Source organism: Ictalurus punctatus, chromosome 12 (assembly GCF_001660625.3).
Source record: "Ictalurus punctatus breed USDA103 chromosome 12, Coco_2.0, whole genome shotgun sequence".
Classification (NCBI taxonomy): Eukaryota; Metazoa; Chordata; class Actinopteri; order Siluriformes; family Ictaluridae; genus Ictalurus; species Ictalurus punctatus.
Genome location: NC_030427.2, coordinates 655,001 through 661,456, shown reverse-complemented (window position 1 = coordinate 661,456; position 6,456 = coordinate 655,001). Strand labels below are relative to the sequence as shown.

At 41.7% G+C, this 6,456-nt stretch overlaps 1 long non-coding RNA gene across 1 annotated transcript in view; it reads right to left on the bottom strand.

Moving 5' to 3' along the window:
- Positions 1 to 4,719: 4,719 nt before the first annotated feature.
- The window catches only part of LOC124627603 (uncharacterized), a 2,852-nt gene continuing 1,115 nt past the window's right edge, over positions 4,720 to 6,456 (bottom strand). The window contains exon 3 of the long non-coding RNA XR_008397425.1: positions 4,720 to 5,157. This is a non-coding gene — a long non-coding RNA (uncharacterized LOC124627603). The remainder of the gene's footprint in view (positions 5,158 to 6,456) is intronic.

The following is a 6,456-nucleotide window of genomic DNA, read 5'->3' as shown; positions in this document are numbered from 1 at the left end:
GCATGGCGCGAGAACATTCAGTTCTTTATAGGTTAATAACAGTATTTTATAATCAGTGTGAGATTTTACTGGGAGCCAGTGCAGTGTGGATAAGATCGGGGTGATGTGTCGTATCTTCTGGTTCTAGTTAGGACTCTAGTAGCTGCATTCTGGACTAACTGGAGTTTGTTTATGCTCCTACTGGAACATCCAGACAGTAAGGCATTACAGTAATCTAGTCTAGAGGTGACGAATGCATGAACTAATATTTATGCATCATGTAGTGACATTAGACAACCCCAATACCGAAAAAGTTGGGACAGTCTGGAAAATGCTAATAAAACAATGAGGGGTCATTTGTAAATGTACATTGACTTGTATTTACACAAAAAACATAAAGACGAGGTATTTGATGTTTTACCTAATCAACTGCAAAGTTTCTGGAAGATGAACATTCATTTTGAAATTGATGCTGCAACACGTTCCAAAAAAGTTGGGACAGGGGTCATTTAGGATTAATAGTGATGTGACGAGTTGAAAGAAGAAGGTGATGTGAAACAGGTGAGGTCTAATTATCGTCTAATCATATGTATAAGGAGCCTTCAAAAAAGACCGAGTCCTTCAAGAGTAAGGATGGGTCGAGGCTCGCCAACAGATATGTCAGCAAATAATCCAACACTTTGAGAAGAAAATTCCTCAAAGACAAATCGGTAGGATTTTGGTCATTTCACCTTCTACAGTGCACAATATAATTAAAAGATTCAAGGAATCCGGTCAAATCTCGGTGCATAAAGGGCGAGGCATAAAACCACTTCTGAATGCGCGTGATCTCCGCTCCCTCAGACGTCACTCTCTTAAAAACTGTCATGAGTCTGTAATGAAGATCCTGACATGGGCTCGGGAATACTTAGGTAAACCTTAGTCAGTCGACAGCATTCGCCGCTGCATCCACAGATGCAAGTTAAGGCTTTACTATGTAAAGCAGAGGCCATACATCAACACTGTCCAGAAGCTCCGCCCACTTCTCTGGGCTCGGTCTTATCTAAGATGGACAGTAGCACATTGGAATCTTGTTTTGTGGTCCGATGAGTCGACATTTGAAATAGTTTTTTGAAAAACAACCGTCGTGTTCTCCGAGCCAAAGAGGAAAAGGACCATCCAAGCTGTGATCAGAGTCAGATCCAAAAGCTAGCGTCTGTCATGGAATGTGGGCGTGTCAGTGTCCATGGTATGGGGGCGTGTCAGTGTCCATGGTATGGGGGCGTGTCAGTGTCCATGGTATGGGGGCGTGTCAGTGTCCATGGTATGGGGGCGTGTCAGTGTCCATGGTATGGGGGCGTGTCAGTGTCCATGGTATGGGGGCGTGCCAGTGTCCATGGTATGGGGGCGTGTCAGTGTCCATGGTATGGGGGCGTGTCAGTGTCCATGGTATGGGGGCGTGTCAGTGTCCATGGTATGGGGGCGTGTCAGTGTCCATGGTATGGGGGGGTGTCAGTGTCCATGGTATGGGGGGGTGTCAGTGTCCATGGTATGGGTAACACATCTGTGAGGGCATCATTAATGCAGAAAGATATGTACACATTTTGGAGCTACACATGCTGCCATCCAGAGCAGGACAACGCCAAACCACAAACGCATGGTTGTGTAAGAAGAGAGTGCTGGCGCTAGCATGACCTGCCTGCAGTCCTGACCTGCCTCCGATGTATGGTGCATTATAAAGCTCAAAATAAGGCACTGAAGGCCTCGTACAGAAGCACAGCTAAAGAAATGTATAATGGATGAATGGGGGGAAATTCTCTTTGCTCACCTTAACCAACTGGTGTCTTCACTCAGCACCCAAACACTTAATAAGTGTTATTAAAAGAAAAGGTGATGTTACACAGCGGTAAATAGTCAACTGTCCCAACTTTTTTGGAGTATGATGCAGTCATTATATAGTCAATATTTCTGAGATGAAAGAAGGCTATCCTAGTAATATTATCTACATGAGCATCAAATGATAGGCTGGAGTCAATAATCACTCCAAGGTCTTTAACTGCTGCACATGATGAAACAGAAAGACTATCCAGAGTAACCATGTGATCAGAAAGAATACTTCTAGCTACACGTGGGCCTAATAAAAGTATTTCTGTTTTATCAGAATTAAGCAGAAGGAAGTTAATTAACATCCAATGTCTAATGTCCTTTACACAATCCTCAACTTTACTAAGCTTCTGTCTGTCCTCTGGCTTCGCTGAAACATACAGCTGTGTATCATCAGCATAACAGTGGAAGCTAATTCCATGTTTACGAATAATTTGACCTAGGGTAGCATATATAAAGTAAAGAGCAGTGGGCCTAAAACAGAACACTGTGGAACACCAAATTTAACCTCGGTATGTGTGGAGAAGTCTCCATTTACATCTACGAACTGATAACGATCGGTCAGATAAGACCTGAGTCAGGAGAGGACTGTTCCCTTAATGGCAACAACATTTTCAAGATCATTCACAAGATCTGTGCCTCGATACAATCCTGTCTCAGAGGTCTACAGACAGTTCCTTGGACTTCATGGCTTGGTTTGTGCTCTGACATGCAGTGTTAACTGTGGGACCTTATATAGACAGGTGTGTGCCTTTCCAAATCATGTCCAATCAACTGAATTTACCACAGGTGGACTCCCATCACGTTGTAGAAACATCTGAAGGATGATCAGTGGAACCAGGATGCACCTGAGCTCAATTTTGAGTGTCATGGCAAAGGCTGTGAATACTTATGTACATGTGCTTTTTTTGTTTTTTATTTTTAATAAATTTTCAAAGATTTCAAACAAACTTCTTTCACGTTGTCATTATGGGGTATTGTTAGTAGAATATTGAGGAAAATAATGAATTTAATCCATTTTGGAATAAGACTGTAACATCACAAAATGTGGAGAAAGTGAAGCGCTGTGAATACTTTCTGGATGCACTGTACATCACTACAATTACAATCACCACAGATGGAAACTGGATGTGTGTTTGTGTGTACCTCAGTATCTCCAGTGTACAGTGTGTGTGTGTGTGTGTGTGTGTGTGTGTGTGTGTGTGTGTGTGTGTGTGTGTCTGTGTACCTCAGTATCTCCAGTGTACAGTGTGTGTGTGTGAGTGTGTGTGTGTGAGTGTACCTCAGTATCTCCAGAGTACAGTGTGGATTCTCCAGTCCAGCAGAGAGCAGCTTCACTCCTGAATCCTGCAGGTTATTGTGACTCAGGTTCAGTTCTCTCAGTCTGGAGGAGTTTGATCTGAGAACTGAGGACAGAACTCTACAGCTTTCCTCTGTGAGAAAACACCAACTCAACCTGGGGGAGAAATGATGATATATCAGAACACTGATCACACACACACACACACACACACACACACACAGCCATAATACAGCTAAAGTTTCCCATGTAACAGAAATATGAGTGCGTTTGTCTCACACACAGAAGTCAGGGGACATGACACCAAATCAGCATTATTATTATTATTATTAATAATAATAATAACAACATCAGTTACAATGATCCTTAAAGGACTGAAAACATTTTTGTTTGAACAAATGCTTCATTATAATTGAAACATGAAGCCATTTGAAAAGACCCATGACACTTGTTGAGACCATGCACGATCAAAACGTCAATGAGCCTTGGAGTCACTCTTAAGCCTTGTCTCATTCTCCATCACGATAAAGAAGGCTGGTAAAGAAGGTTGGCACATTGAAACGATCAAAACATAAACCATCAGAACATAAATGAACCAAGGAAATGCACTTAAGTCTTGTCTCATGCTCCCTTCCTCTGATGGCCAAGAGAAAATGGCACTGGACTTGGAATGCACTGGGGTCTCCCCTACGCAACTCGAAGCCTGCTCAAGGCATGTCAGCGGTCTGTGTCAACTAACTCGTGTGCACTATCTTCCCGACTGCAGAGAGAAAAGGGCACTGGACTTGAACTACACTGGGGTTTCACCTGTGCAACTTGAAGCCTGTTATGAAACTGTGTCGTAATGCAGAGGGAACTCTATTCAGATGAGCAAGAAAGCACCTTGGCATTCATCAAACACGCTTGTGTTTTATCCTAGAAAAATGCTTTGATGTAAAGTAAGTCGTCCGAATGTGTTCATGTAAACTAGTAAAGGCTGTAATTACTTGACTGAAGTAAATGGACTGAAGAGGACGTCCACGTGCGGAAACCTGAGAATATAAACGAGACTGCAAAGTTGTTGTTGGAGAAGGGTCGAACATGGACAGACACGTCCGTCGGCTCCAGTAGAATAGCCTAGTGTTTCCTTAAATCACTTTGAGGCGTCGGACTCTAAATCCAGCGGGGTTTTCTTGCGCAGTTATGAACCCTGCTTGCAGCTTTGTCAGCTGTAGGTGTCAAGTCACTGGTGCTCAATCTCCTGCTGTTTTTTTAAACCAGAGTATGTATGCACCCTAACCCTAAAGTTTCCCATGTAACAGAAATATGAGTGCATTTGTCTCACACAGAAATCAGAGGACATGACAGCACATCAGCATTATTATTATTATTATTATTATTATTATTATTATTAATAATAATAATAACATCATCAGTTACAATGATCCTTAAAGGACTGAAAACATTTTTGTTTGAACAAATGCTTCATTATAATTGAAACATGAAGCCATTTTTTAATAAAAGTATTAAAAAGTCTCCTATTTAAAAATAAACAAAATAAATAAAATAAATAAGAAATCTCCCATTTGAACAAAAGATGAGATACGATAATACTTTATTAATCCCAACGTGGAGAAATGAGGGAATTAGGAGGAAAAAGGAGCAGGACCTGCTGTGGCTTTGTTTGGAAATATTTTTGTTGGTGAAATAGAACAGAAACAGACAATATTGAGTGTAAAATGTACGTCAGGTAATATTATCTTATTGTTTACATGTTAGCATAGCATGTTAAATTAACTACTAAATAAAAATCACATCAGCTGTATGAGCTTTTAAATAACGTCCTATTACACCAAGGCCAGACTCCTCCTCCGTAATTGCAGGTAATTTCATCTCCTTCTTTAAAGTCTGTTAAAGCAAACAGACCAAGATGTGGGCTTCCATCCACTTCAGTCTTCTGCATTCTGCCATTTGGGTGCCTGTGGTCATCATTAACCAGCCTACCAAAAGATCCGTCTTCTTTTGCAGCATCAATACTCAATACACAACGAGAGAAAGAGAGAAGTATTCAGTGACCGAATATTCAACATCAAATTCTACAAATATGATAGCTCTGCACAGAATTTTTATTGTTAACGGTCAGATGTAAATGTTTAAGTGGACAAATACTTTACAACTGCAATTTTCAAGTACAATGAAAGTACACTTTGAAGAAAAACTATGCAGACATTGTCGTTTTTTATGCAGGTTAATTCTATGGATCATTTAATTAGTGGTGCTTGTAAAAGCACTACTATTGTTCCCTTGTATACTTATTATTATTATTATTATTATTATTATAATTATTATTATTATAAATATTATTATTACTCTCCGGCCGGCACTCAAAAGTATTGGGACCCCGCATGGCCAGCTCTCAAAAGTACTGGCGCCCTTGACAGTCGGCTCTAAAATGTATTGGCGCACTACACGGCAGGCTCTAACAATGCTGGTGCCATATCTGTCCGGCTCTGGAAAGTATTGGCACCCTACGCTGTCGGCTCTGGAAAGTATTGGCACCCATCCCTGTTTCGCCAACGCAAGCACCACTCACAAGCACCACTTTTCTTCAGGAAATGTACCGGTCTAGTTATTATTATTATTCTTCCACTTTTTTTTCGGCGCGTAACTAGTCCCGCACCGTTTGTCGGAGATCGATGGGTGAGGTGTTGAATCGATCGGCTTATTGAGCAGAGGTGTGCTATGACTTTTATAAGCGATCGGAATGCCGGAATTCCCGCTATGGAAGCTCAAATTCTGAAAAGTTCCAATAGACTTGCATTGAGTTTTGAAAGTATTGGCCCTCTAAGGAGAAAGCTCTAAAAGTTTTGCCTCCGTACACGTTCGGCTCTAAAACGTATTGGCACACGATCTGTTCGGCTCTCAAAAGTATTGGCACCCCGCACGGCCAGCTCTCAAAAGTACTGGCGCCCTTGACGGCTGGCTCTAAAAAGTATTGGCGCACTACACAGCCGGCTCCAACAATGCTGGTGTCATATCTGTCCGGCTCTCGAAAGTATTGGCACCCTATGCGGGCGCCTCTTGAATGTATTGGCGCCCTGTCCGGATTTCACCATGGCAAGCACCGCTCACATTTTCTTCAGGAAATGTACTGGTCTAGTTATAATTATTCTTCTTCCACCTTCGTGCCATTTTACCTCTAAAGAAAATGTTAATATATTGAGATTTTCAGTCCCTAGTGATGTTCTGAGTAAGAAAATAACCATATCCGTGCTTGCTAATAACTGTGCTGAGTGAGAACCTGTTCTACACACAGATCACAGCTCAGCTGCGGT